A 14,659-nucleotide genomic window follows, 5' to 3' on the forward strand; every position below is an offset into this window, starting at 1 on the left:
ACAGAATGACAGACAGGAGGAAGAACAGGCACAGCATGTTTCATCCGATGGATCTCTCCAAGACTATGATTTAGATAACGATAATGAAGTAACATCTCCTCCCAGACAGGAAGAAGTAGTACACAAAGAAATTCAAGTTCAAGAGACAAGATCAAATATCCCAGATTGGTTGAAGGAAAGATTGACTAAGGTGATCGTAATTGAGGACGAGGACAGTGCAATTGATTTAGAGAGCCTTGTTGGACGCTCACATATGACAACAGAGAAGAAGAAGGCTACAAAGATGTCCAAGATGATTCGAGATGAGACTGGATCTAGAAAACTGCAGATAGCTACACCGGCAGCAGACAAATATGAGGGTGAGATCCTAGCAGAAGACTATCATATACAGACTATTGAGTTAGGACCATCCACAGCAGAGCAGACTTTAGATGATGCCACCGACACATTTGAGGCATTGAAGGATAAGTTTAGAGAAGAAGTAGAAAAGAATAGAAAGCTTGAGAGAGAGGTCGGTGCATGGAGGACATATTTCAGTCACATCAATGAACCTTTGGGACGTCAGGATCCAGTTAGATCACCATTGCAGGCATTGCCCCTTCAATCAATTAATGAAGCAGAAAGATTCAGGAATATGGTCCAGCGTACATGTAATTGGATGGATAGATCTCACACGGTGGCCATTGAGTTTATTACAAGGATGTCGAAGATCACCCATCAGGCTATCCAAGTTCTTGAGATAATCCACAGATTGATGGCAACAGTAGCTGCATTTGCCCATACCAAGGACGTTGTCATCCCTGTCTTGAAAGTTATAAGACATACATCTAGAAGAATTTTAGCACAAGAGAGGATCTTAGAAGGTGATTCTCACAGTTTGTTTCAGTGGTCAACCTTACTCCATATAAAGAGTGTTCTCTTTGAGGACATCAGTGTTAGATGTGGTCAAGTTGAGGAGGTGATCAATCCGATCCAGGACAGAGTATTTGAGGTACTTCGTACCATTCTTGGCAGAAGGATCGAGGTCGAGACAGATGTGGATTTACAAGAGTTTGAGGATAGAATCACTATCATCTTTCGCAAGGACGCAGATGTTACAGATGAGCAGTATGATCAAATGTATGCCACCATGCTCCTGATTGATAGAACAAAGGAACTTGAACCTACTTGGGACACAGCTCTTCTAGATGCATTTGATCAGGTTATCCACTTAGAAGAGAGTATCAAGAATCTTCCCGAGATTCCAATCACAGAAATCGAAGGAATCGTGACAAAGTTCATTGCATATGCTAAAAAGGAAAATTGGAAAGGGAATAAGATTCTAGATGAAAGGTTGTTACAGATGACATGACATCTTATTTCTCATTGGTTGATACCTCCTAGATTTTTGTGCCAAATTTAATATTTGGCTATGTATTTAATATTGTTCAGTAAAAAGGAGGTCATTTGTAACAAACCCTAATTAGGGTTTAGGTGTCATGATCTTGTCCGTTGATTTGCTTTCGATCTGGACCTTTCATTGTAATTGGGGATGCTATTTATACCCCCATTTTCCATTTCATTTGTAATAGTCAGTTAATAGAGAATAGAGTTAAGAGTGAAATAGAGAGATTAGAATTGTAAGCAATTTTTATTTTGTAGCAAGATTGAGTCTTGAAGAGAGAAGTTCAAGCAATTGTTGTATATGATGACTTGGAAATCAATAAAATATTGAAGTTATGGTGTTTTGTTGCAAGTTTCTTGAGTTATCTTCATGGTTGTTGGATGTACTTGAATCACGCTCAATCAAAGTAGTTTGTTAATTAGAAAGACTAAGTGTGAGATTTGATATTTGGTAGGATTCACAATCCAAACCACTAGCTTCTTGCTGATTGTAGGAACGCCTTGCGTGGTCGACTGGAAAACACTTTGAGTCCTTAACCTTCAAGCATTTTCGCATCTAGGATATGTACCTTCGTAGTAGTGTCCTTGGTCTTTGATGCATTGAACACCATTATTACCTTAGAAGATCGCACTAATTTCAGTTGAGTTGTTATCTTATGGCAAAATTGAAATTGGTTGAGTCTTGCCAAATCTCATTCATGCTAAGTCGTTCCTAGGGTTAGGCTAGATTAGATTTACTTAAACCCTATCCTTTTTCCATTTTTTTGAAAGTTCTTTTTAGATTAGTGAAATCTTCGAACCATTGAATCCGTAAGAAGCCTTGAAGGAAACAGCAAATCACATCATACCACTAAAAGCTTGTCCACACGTGGAGACCCCACTAAAAGAACCTTGGAGTCCATCTAACTGATCCTTTTTGCAGATCTTCAGCAGTTAGAGACTATTTTCTCAAGAGAGGATAAGATGCCTGTCGGTATTTTATTCTGTGTATGATTGTGTACAAAATACACGTCAACACAGTCCTCCGCTAAAAAGTGGTTGAGTGATTCTCTATTAGTTGTTCTTGCCTACTGGACAAGCGGAAGGGGCTGGCTTGCCACCCGGCATTGTAATTTTCAGTTGATTATTGGAGCTAACAATCCCCTATTCACCGTATGTTCTCACCTTCACACATTGGGCCCTTGGTGATCAAAAAATGGAAGGGTTCTCTTTCAGCAGTATTGAGTTTATATTTCCTAACCTTAACGGATGTTTGTGATGTTTGAAAACTGGAAAAATTGAAAGAAAAAAAGTAAGGGGATATTTCAAGATTGCAAGTACGCAACTCCTTTCCTTATGTCAAGTAAGGATGGTGGACATTGACTGCACTCCTACATGCTTATTACGAAACCTTGACTAAAGTGATGGTGCAGTTAGCATGCATCTGTCAGTTCACAAGAGTCAAATACGCAACTAGCCAAAATGTCATGCAAGTTAGGGGATACCTATAGTGTTTGACCGATTAGACAGTGTGGATTCTAATCACCATTTTTAGAGGCTTAATAGCAAATGTTTTATCCTCGATCTGCTACCCTCATGAAGGGTCGGGCCCTTCTAGCAGGAAGTGGCACAAGGGACTTATGTTTGGGGTTGGGAAAAAAAGCCCTTGATGATGCTCTCTCTCTTCTAGTTGTAATGAGATAAGCATTTGTTCATCGGAAATTTCTTAACTCTATAAACTCTTAAACTCTTCTCTCTCTTTACCTTAAGATATCAAGTTGTTGGAGGTTAGTTAATGTTTCCTTTCTACTAAAATGGTTAGTTAGGTAAAGTTAAGTTACTTATGAACGGTTTCAATTTCAGCTGAACCTTAATGAAATCAATTTTTTTTCCTTGAATTAGTAAAAGTTAATATATTTTTCCATTTTAGAACTTTTGGTTGTTACATCTAGGAGGAGGTTGGATGAGTTGGAAAGTAGATTGAGAGGATGACCAGGCAATTGAAGAAATATAGGACAATTTGACCCTATTTAAGGCAGCTGAGAGCATCTAGGAGTCTTCTAAGGGGCATCAACAATTAAAGGGATCAAGGTATGTTAAAAAATTTCATTCAAAATACATCTTCGAGCATTCTAAGGAATTGAAAAATGGAGACAACTCAGATGGACACCAAGGAAGGTTTGACTCGGTAAATGGATGTAAACCAAGCTTCCATGGGGACACGTACCCACCCCTAGGGCCCACATCCCCATCCCTAATATTGTTTTAGAGACCACAGGATGTTAGGGAACATCCCCCCAATTTGCAATTCCTAGGAAATTTTGGAAATGCCGAGTAAACGCCAAGGGACGCTTGGCCGTCCTTAGGACGGTTGAGACAGACAAGCGTCCCCAACCACAATATATAGTCATATCAATAAATAAATAAATAAGCATTTATTTTAAAAAATGATCGGCTCTAAAGTGGTGTGGGGGTCCCACAATCCCTCCCACACCACTTTCCACCCCAAAAACTTGAAAGCGAAAAATTATTTCATTTTGTATTTGTTGTTTGGTGTGTGCTCCTTATTGTGAGGGTTTTCAGCAGGGTTTAGCTCCTTCAAGGCTGTTGCAATGAAAAGAATGGGAGATTCGAAGGTAATATTGGACACATTTTGTCACATTTTCCTTTTTGCTTCAAGTCTGAAACAACTTATTAGCTGCAAATTTGAAACCACAGCCAAGGTATGTCATTTTTTTTAGTTTTCTAAATTTTTAGCTTTTTAGTAAGTTTGTAAATTGAAAAATATTTTCATTGATTTGGTTTCAAACTTTCAACCATAAAAAAACACCACAAAATGAGCAACAACAGTAGTGTCAATCATGAGGGTGGTGAAAGTGAAAATGAAGTCAAGAGAATTTCAATAGATCCTTCTTCTAATTCTGAAAATCCCAACTCAGCTGCTATTCCACAAGACCATTTTGCATGCCCTTCATTCTCTCTTCAAAAATTGCAAAAGGTTCTTTCAACCCAAGAAACCATTGCTTCAGTTTGCCACAAATTTGACTACCATCAGGGGTAAAAATGCAGGGGGAAGCAAGCATTGGCTTTGTCATGTTCACAACATTGATTACCATGGGAGCTATACTAGGGTTAGAACCCATCAATTGGGTGAGAGTGGACTTCATGTTAGAGTTTGTGAGGACATAAATTGGAACAAGTTGAATTGATAAAGTTGGTTGGAGTGAGTGAGGACAAAATCTTTTGTGCAACTCACAATAATAAACGGCCATTACTGATTTGCATGCCTATTCCAATGTATCAATTGGAGAGAGTTGTGATAGAGGGAAGAGGAAGACCACCACCTGCAAGTGAAAAAAATATAGTGGTAGGATTAATGAATATACAAAAACGTGAGAAGGACAATGATTCAATGACCAAATTTTTTATGCCTAATCTATTCAATTTCATTTGGCAAGGTCACCTTATTTCAAAACTATGTTGAGAGATGCATTGGCAATTGGACCCTCTTATGCTCCCCCTGGAGAAGATAGATTGCATACCTCCCTCCTTGACAAATAATATTCAAAAGTGAACATGTTGATGGAGGAGATGAGACAAACATGGATTTGGACTAGCCATTCCATTGTCATGGATGGGTGGACTGATATTCGACATCGGCCACTCATTAATATTATTGTTACATGCCTTGTTGGTGTTGAAGTTATAGCTGTGATAGAGATCTAAAATGATATCTATTCTCCTCTCCAACGTCTCTTATTTAATTCGTGGCCTCAGTTACTGTTTTCTATCTTGCTTCGCATTGACTGTTGTCGGTGAGATGTCTATGTGGATGTTGGTGGAATATTTATGTGGCTTTCGGTGACTTTCCCCTTCCATCGCGGAGCCTCTTCATTTGTGTGGCTGTCTGTGACTCTTCCCCTTCTATCATGGAGCCTCTTCACTTGCTTTGTGATTCTTTATGTATATATCTCTTCTATTTTTGTGGCCTACTTCTTCTTTGGCATATTGATAGTCATATTGTTGGCTCCCAATTTTGTCTCATAGCAAGTTGAGAATAATGTGTATGAAGTATGTCAGATCAGTAATATTTTATGTGTTTTGTGTTCAAAGTTTTCAGACATATGAAGGTTTATAGAATGTATATGTGATGTATCATTTGACTTCATTGTCATGATTGATTTGTAGAGAATCAAACTTATCTTATCCTATTGTGATTGATAGTATCTGAAACTATCAACAGTTGTATTCATTTTCAGAGATATAATAAAGTTCATTTTTGAGTGGGCTGGGTTTTTCACCCTCAAGTGGAGGGTTTTCTTAGGATAAATTTTGTGTATCTTGTTTCAGATTTTTGTGTTACTAAAACATTAACATGGTATCAGAGCCAAGTTCCTCCTATAGAGCCTAACTGCTTGAAGGTAGATCCTATGCTTTTGTCCTAGGATGGGCACTGCAGCTTAGCATTCCGGCACACCCTGCTACAAGTGGATTTATGTCGCATTTATGTGGTTGGTCCATCACTTTGTTGTGGATGGTATTAAAGACAATTCTTCGAATGATGCTTAAACTATGCACGGGGCAGATATTGTGGACAGATGATGAGTGATGGCGAGGACCAAAGGCCACACAACCATCAGGTCATCACTGGGTGCTTCGGTGTGATCAATCCAAGTGAATGGAAATTCCATTGTTGAGCAAAATTATAAAAGGACGAATCAGAGATTGCATTCAAGGAAGGAAGATTGCTTGCATTTCTTTGCAGAGGAAGAATCAGCATTCGGAGGGAGTCTGACATATCATCAGAAGTAACCTTCGACAAGGAGGTCAGAAGATTGATTTCAGCTTCAAAGGAAGAATGACATTTCAGCTTCAAAGGGAGCTACATCGTCATGAAGATTTGGTTAAAGCATTTTTCTCTGTGAGGGAGAAGTTCGAGGTGCAATCCCTTGTTAATGAGTTCTTCTCTGCGAGACAAGTTCGAGGTGAAATCCCTTGATTAATGAGTTCTTCTCTACGAGAGAAGTTCGAGGTGAAATCCATTGATTAATGAGTTCTTCTCTGTGAGAGAAGTTCGAAGTGAAATCCCTTGTTTCCACCCTCTAGGAGTAGCTATGGTGGATCCACCCTCTAGGAGTAGCCATGGTGGAAGTCATCCGTGTGACTCTATGACTTTATTTTCTGTTTTCTGATTCACCCTCTAGAAGTAGCTATGGTGAATATTGTTATGCTGAGATAACAATTTTATGAATAAAATTTGTGATGAGACTCTGTTAACTTTCTTTGGTTGCAGCTGTATGTACCTGTTATGAGATGACGAAATGAAGATCTCTCTCTTGCTAAGAGGGAGAGTTGAAGTTATAGCTGCGATAGAGATCTAAAATGATATCTATTCTCCTCTCCATTGTCTCTTATTTAATTTGTGGCTTCAGTTACTGTTTTCTATCTTGCTTCGCCTTGATTGTTGTCGGTGAGATGTCTATGTGAATGTCGGTGGAATATTTATGTGGCTTTCGGTGACTCTTCCCCTTCCATCATGGAGCCTCTTCACTTGTGTCGCTGTCAATGACTCTTCCCCTTCTATTGTGGAGTCTCTTCACTTGCTTTGCGATTCTTTATGTATATCACTCTTCTATTTTGGTGGCCTACTTCTTCTTTGGCATATTGATAGTCATATTGTTGGCTTCCAATTTTGTCTCGTAGCAAGTTGAGAATAATGTGTATGAAGTCTGTCAGATCAGTAATATTTTATGTGTTCTGTGTTCAGAGTTTTCAGACTTATCAAGGTTTATAGAATGTATATGTGATGTATCATTTGACTTCATTTTCCTGATTGATTTGTAGAGAATCAAACTTATCTTATCTTATTGTGATTGATAGTAATCTGAAACTATCAACAGTTGTATTCATTTTCAGAGATATAATAAAGTTCATTTTTGAGTGGGTTGGGTTTTCACCCTCAAGTGGAGGGTTTTCCCAGGATAAATTTTGTGTATCTTGTTTCAGATTTCTGTGTTACTAGAACATTAACAGTCGGTTCATACTTTCTTAGAGCTATTGATTGTTCTAGGAAACTTAAAAGGATCTTGATTACCAATTTGCCATTTTGAAGAAGACCATAGAGGAGGTTGGGTCTTCTAATGTTGTGCAGGTTGAGACATTCAACTTGTGTTTGTAAGTTAGTTCATTTGATGGTTGAGAGCACTTACAACATATTTGTTGGACTCCATGTTGTATGCATGCTTTGAATAATGCTTTGAAAGACAGGTGCAAAATAGATTGGGTGAAGGTAGTAGTGGCAAAGGCTAGAGACATACAAATGTTTGTATGTAACCATCACACTTCACTTGCACTATTCCAATATTATTCAAAGAAAGAATTCCTCAAACTAGTTGAGACTAGATATGCTAGCTATTCTATTTTGTTGGAGAGGATGTTGGAGGTGCAGGATGCTCTACAAACCATGGTTGTTTTTGGAGACTAGAAAAAGTGGGCTCAATCAAAGACAAAAGAAGGAAAAGTAGTGAGAAAAAACTGCTTAATGACACTTGGTCGTCCAATATCAGGTAAGAAATTATTTTTAAGTTTGTACTTTGTTTTACTTTTTATTTTAAAACTTAACTTTGAAACTTTCGTTATTTATAGTGTTAATGCAGTAATTTTTAATTTTAAAAGTTTTAAATGTTTCTCGTAGATATATTTGCTCTATCATATCACTTGTTGTGGGGATAATTAGGTATGCAGATATAGGCTCTCCTACCTTTGGAAAGATCTATGAAACTTTTGATAGAATGCTTGATCAAATGAAGCAAGCAATTTGTAACAAGGATCCTGAATTGCAATTCTGCGAGGAGCATGTTAGGCCTATTGTCACAAAGAGGTGGAACACAGTGATGAAGGGGCTTGCATGGCAGCACTTTGTAAAATGTATAGCACTGAGGAGGAAACCATTATTTGAGAGAAGTGGCTTTAGTTTTCCAATCTTCAGGGTTCTACATTCAACAAACCAGAGGATAGGACGGATAGGGCCACTATTGCACAAAAAAAAACCCATTGGATGATGGAAATTTTATGGGAAGGACACATCGGAGTTGAAACAACTTGCCATCTATTTCCTCTCACAAATTTCTAGTTCCTCTGTTGCAGAGAGGAATTGGTCCACTTGTGGCTTCGTCCACTCCATAAGAGAAATAGGCTTACCTCAAAACGAGCTAAAAAACTAGTTTGAGACTTCAGGACCGATAGACTATTGAGTATTGATAGACTCCAACAGTGCGTTGTGATGTTGATCCTGAAGATGTTAGGCAAATTGACAAGGAGGAGGTGCAACCAAGATTGGTCGGGCTACCATTGGATGATCCAATTCAGGTAGAGAGTGATCGTGACATAGATGGTTCTGAGTCTTTGGATATTGATAGCCAAAATGAGGCTTAGTCTCACAAATTGTTGTATTTTGATGTCAGAGACTTTTATATTGATAGCCCATGGTATTTTGATGTTTGAGACTTCTGTTACACTACTTTCTTGAAATTTATTATGCTGTTATACTACTGTTGTCATGATTTATTTACATATTAATATTGTTGTTATTAGTTATTGACATCTCTCTCTCTCTCTCTCTCTCTCTCTCTCTCTCTCTCTCTCTCTCTCTCTCTCTCTCTCTCTCTCTCTCTCTCTCTCTCTCTCTCTCTATATATATATATATATATATATATATATATATCTATCATCCCCAAAATGTGTCCCCTGCCATCCCCCATCCCCATCCCCAAAACGTCGTGGAACACAAATATAAACACTTGTGTTTCTTTCTTCAACACATGTTCCTAATGTTTAGCAAGCTGTTAGACAGCATATTAGGAGGCCTAATGGCAGTTTTATAGAAGTTCTTGTTGTTTAGACTAAAGATTGTAACCTGAAACAATGTTCTTTCTAGTTTAATTTTGTCAGTTTCAGACTGAGAAGCGAGAATTATCAGTCTTGTAAACAGCTGTATACCTTTTCAATCAATAAAAGACAAGTTACTTTTCCTTCTTAGAAGCTGTTTATTGTGTGTTATCAGATGATTGATGTAGCCTTTTGTTATATGCGAAAAAATCCTTGATATGATGTCTCATTATCAACACACATTTAGGCCGAGAATATATATTTTTACAGGTATGTTGTGTAAATGATACTAACAATCAAAAGTTGTGAAGAAATACTACATTTTCCTTCTGAGATGGTGAATATCATAACCTTCCTTTCTCAGAATATCGTAACCTTCCTACAAAGCATTGATGCATGGGCATGTAAAACCTTCGAGTTGTGCATAGACCATCCTTATCACTCGTTAGTTGTGTGTCTAAAACAATGTATAGATCTTGAAATCAGTTTGATGCATCACCTTTTAGGTCTAGGGTTTCATTTCAATGTTTTCTCCACCCCTTTTCTTAGCAACAACAGTAGGTAAGTTAGATTAGGTGAACTCCAAGGGAACCAGCCCACTTTGGAGGTTGACTTCAATTTACCAAAGCCCACACTTTGAGAAGTCATCCCACGTTACAAGAGGTTGCCGAGTTGATAACTCAACAAGGGTGCAAACTTTTCTGACAACACCACCAATTTGCACTAGAGGCTTGAAAGGAATAAATGGTTTTCTCTAACCACCCTACTAAGGATTGTTTTTTGATTGCATGTTTCCTTATCCTACACCTTGGACTCTTTTTAGTATGGTGATTTCATTCATCAAAGCCTTCAAGAGATTCTTGATATCATCGTCTTGTGAAGATTAATTTTACCAATTTCTTTCCTCATTTTCCCAGATTGAATCATACCATCCTCGATGCTTATGGCTAGATCTTGAGCAGTGTCAACTGTCAAGGCCACTGGGACATCCTAACTCATATTTTGATTCTGGATTGTGAGAATTCATGAAGAAGAGAGTTTGCAGTTGTAGGCCTTGCAAGTGTTGGAATTTTGGTAATCAATTTGTGGCCTCGTTATCTTTCTTCTTTATATTTGACAGTTTTGGAAATAATTCATGGTCATCCTCTGCAGATTTGAACTGAGCAATGAATCTTGTCCTTGAGCCATCCCAATTGGTGATACATTTGACCAAAAGGTGCCAAAACCAATCAGACGCTATGCCAATGAGACGTTCTGGCATTCTGCAAATAACCTAACCACTACATCTTCATGTGCTACACCAAGAATCCTGCATGCAGCAGTAAGGGCTGCCAAATGCTACTCTCAAAGAAGAGAACCATCACCTATAAATGTTTGGAAGTTCTTTGATAAACCAGATGGCAAGTCATGAAGATGGGCCAAATATGACAGTCCACTTTTCTTTTCCCATGGCACAAGTGCTGTGGTTGGATGTGCAATCTGAATAAGAGTAATCTGAATTCCATAAAGTAGAAGAAATTGACTGAGATTAGAGATGCTATGTGAGATCTTTGCCAACTTCTCAAGACTTGATGAAAGGTTCGTATACTGTTTTGTGCATCTTTTCCTCTCAAGGATTGCTTTGCTGAGTTTGAAATTGAAGCTTTGCTGGAAACCAAAGAATTGATTTGTACTTCTGCTTGCTTGACTTCAAGATCTAATGAATCTTTTCTCTACCAGCTTGAAGAAAGACTGATTTATCGTTGAGGGACCAAATGAGGTATTACTCTTTGTCAATGACAACAAACAACTCTTCTTGCAATAGATGGTGGAGGAATGCATGGGTTTATGTGGCTCTGTCTTCTTCCTCATCAAGTACAACTGCTGCTTGTCTCCAATGTTGTGAACTTGTTCTATTATCAAAGACAAGACTTCTTGGATTGCTTGAGACGTGTTCATGATCAGCTTCAATCCAGTTGTTGTGTGGTTGTACTACAGGAGCATCATCTCAAATTTTCATGGGCTCCTTCTAGTGTGGATGTGGGGTTTCTCGTAATCTTTGCTTCATGCCCCATAGCAGTGCCAAAAAATGTTATCCCTAACATTTGTCTAAGTCAAAATCGTAAGGAACAGTACACAGGACTGAATCATTCCTCTATTTTCAAGGGAGATTCCCTTTATAACGTTCATCTATCAGGACCATAACATACACATAACAAAATTAAATTGACACAAAAATGCGGGAAACCAAGACAAAGGACATTAAACTCAAGCAATTTTTTGTTCCAAGCAACATATGGAATAATTGTTATTGACCAATCAATGGGAAACTTGACTGCATGTATGTTAACCTTTGAAGCATAAAATGGCATGTTTTAAAAACTGATTATCACACATGAATTGAGAAGTTGGGTTACACAAGTTTTGAAATTGATGATTAACAAAGTTCAATGTTTGTTTATAATTGTTCACCTTATTCACTTTCATTTCATACAGTGCTGTAGCAATTTGTCACAACAGTTTTTGGTGCCAGTGAAAAGGGATTGACATATGTTATTACAATCTATAGAACTCGGATATATGTCATTATGCTATAACATGCATATCACAACACTCAGAATATGGATAAATTTTACAGGTGAAGTTTAATTTTGGCTTTGACCAAGCATCCAGTCACTACCGTCCACAGGGTTAAAAATTGCAGTTCTAACAACTCTGGAAAAATATTCTTCCTTCACTGAATTCATGGAGACACAATTTGTTACTCACGAAGAATCTGATAGAGTGGAATTTGATTGAAAAGAAATCAAAAAATTATTATCTGGTAGAGATTGTATATTCTGTTATGAATTCATACTGGTTAAAGTCAAACCCAGTTCTCAATCAGATTTGAGACAAATTTTAAGTTATCAAAAAAGATTTGAGACAAATTTGAAGCTCTTATGGTCATCTGCCTTTATGACTGTTATCAATATTAATCCAAGATTGTTCATAGTAATCTTCCTTTGAGCAAGGATTTCTAATTTGCAACCCATATATTTTTAACTCAAGATATACATTTTTTCACTAAGTTTGAAGTCGAAACTAGTTGCAAGTATAGATTCCTTCAACTCCCATTTTAATTGTGAAATCTGAGCACAGAGAATTCAAGAATGGTTCAACAAATTATGTCATGTACAATTTTATTGTCAAATCGAAGCAGCTTTGATTTATTTACCATCTCAGGAGCATAAATGTTAAAGATAGATTCCGACTTGTGGTTGGGAATCTCAGAACAATTCATTCTTCGTCCCAAAGCTTTAGGCTTAAAGAGTAGAAGTCTAAAAGAGCCCTTAAAGACTTAAAACAATGGAAAAAGATGATGAGATGAAAAAGGCTAGAGCGAATACTATACCATTGAACTTCACACATCTCATATAGCTGTTGAACTTATAAAAAGTTGGATAAATACTTTTCTTCTATGCCACTTTTTTTAATTTGTTGGTATCAAAATTTAGAGATAATAGGAAGCATATTTTCACTATAAGAAGCTACAGTACCGAAGTGAACATATATCAACTCTTCTGCAATTGGAACCTTAACTTGCCTTAAGCATTAACCAATTTCTTTTTAATTCTAGTCTAAAAGTTTTAGGATAAATTCCAAAAAATCAGTGGGTACTGTGTTTCCGAGCTTGGTCATAAACCACTTGCATGTTTGGCATATGGTTGAGCAGCTTCCCAATCATTCAAAGAATAATTTGAATTCTATTGCCATCACCATTTGTTCAAGTTTTCGACATATTTAGGCATTGAGGCTTAAAACCTGCTCAGGAACAGGGCAAGGCAAATTACTCATTGCCCTCAAAACAATGACAAAAAGAGTCATCAACCATGTGGCAAATATTCAGAACGAACATAACCCTGCTGGTCCATTTTCACTACGCTGTTGGTTCTGTTCCATGGAATTATTTAAATACATCTTTTCTACTAATGCAACATCCTCAACCAAGCGTATAAAAATCATTGAACGATTATTCTTGAAATGTCTAACAATAATTGTGGGCTTATACAAAGGTCCCAATTCAAGGCAGACAATGAGAACGGCTTGCAACCAATTATCTGATGGGCCTCTCTTTTGTCTCTTTCTCTATTAGTGCATCCTTGTTAACCATCCCAAAAAATGAAATTATTATTCTCCATCGATCACTCCTCTTGAAAGGTGTCCGTTTTCCCTCTTCTCCACTACATTATATATCCTATAGCCTTCAAATTCTTTTGAAAAGGCTATAATTTAATTAGAAACCTACCCGTCAGATAAATCTCTATATCATAAACATAGGCTTGTACTGTTATCAGAGCGCCATTCTATTTGAGTTATTATTTATGCCCTACCCTTGAGCATTATAATCATAAATCTATGTAGCAATATTGATGTAAATGAAGACAATAGATCCTAAGAGACCACAATGACATTATGATATGTTCCTGAATTGCTGGCCCTACACAGCAAAGGGGCCATAGATGACATAGCACAAATGATAATTCCAGACAGCATTCTGAGAAGTTAGTATTGCAGTGCTTACCTGAACAGAAGCCCAAATTGCTAAGTAAAAGAATGGAGGAAGCATTGCGATCACTACTAAGCAGATCCAACCAGGTCTCTCATTCACATGGTCCTGCACTATGATACAGCTCTCCCTCAGCCTTTAAAGGTTTTATAGATTTTTAATTTACGAGATCTACCAAGTACTCGACTCCATCTAAATCACTGTTATTCTAATCTATATAAATAATTAAAATCCAAAATCTGTAATACAGAGCATACCCTGGAAAATATCATGGTATAAGACAGGAAAGTTTTATTGCATTTCCTCTGTCTCCATAATAATTGTTAACAGAGTACCCATAACTCTTGCCAATTCATGGTATCCTGTAGAAATAGAGAGCCATTGCCGTTATTGTTAGTAGAAAATTTGGAAAAAAAAATGGAGGAATTGTCAATAAAACCATAATCAAAGCCGTTCAAATTCTTTTACAAATAAACTTGTATTTCCATGTAATGCTAATTTAGAAGAAATTTCATGTGGATAAATTAGAGGACGACGAGAACCACTAGAGAAGGAAAATGTAAACTATTTAAGCGAAGGACTGGTGTAATTGTTACCTGCAATCTCCAAAAAAGAAACCACTGAGGTGCAATTGTTTTCATATTGGCGAGCAACCCAAGTTCAAATTTGAAGAATATGGACGTTGCCCCTAATATTCAAGAGAAACTCTGAAGCTATATTTAGTGATCAGGTGCGCGGATATCCGGGTATAGTTTTTTTAAATTGGAGTGAATATTTGTTTTTAAGTTTTTATTTCTCCCAAGGCACAACAACGTTCATTCAAATTTATTTTTCATTTTCAACTAGTTCAACCCATCAGTATTTAGAATTAAAAAAATTTGA

At 37.2% G+C, this 14,659-nt stretch overlaps 1 long non-coding RNA gene across 1 annotated transcript; it reads right to left on the reverse strand.

The window, feature by feature from the left end:
* Window positions 1–13,789: 13,789 nt before the first annotated feature.
* On the reverse strand, window positions 13,790–14,436 carry LOC131059966 (uncharacterized). Its single transcript, XR_009110260.1, has 3 exons — window positions 14,374–14,436; window positions 14,035–14,139; window positions 13,790–13,885 (listed from the first exon to the last, which is right to left on the reverse strand). It is a non-coding gene; the product is annotated as an uncharacterized LOC131059966 (long non-coding RNA).
* Between the last annotated feature and the right edge of the window lie 223 nt (window positions 14,437–14,659).

Source organism: Cryptomeria japonica, chromosome 7, assembly GCF_030272615.1.
Source record: "Cryptomeria japonica chromosome 7, Sugi_1.0, whole genome shotgun sequence".
Classification (NCBI taxonomy): Eukaryota; Viridiplantae; Streptophyta; class Pinopsida; order Cupressales; family Cupressaceae; genus Cryptomeria; species Cryptomeria japonica.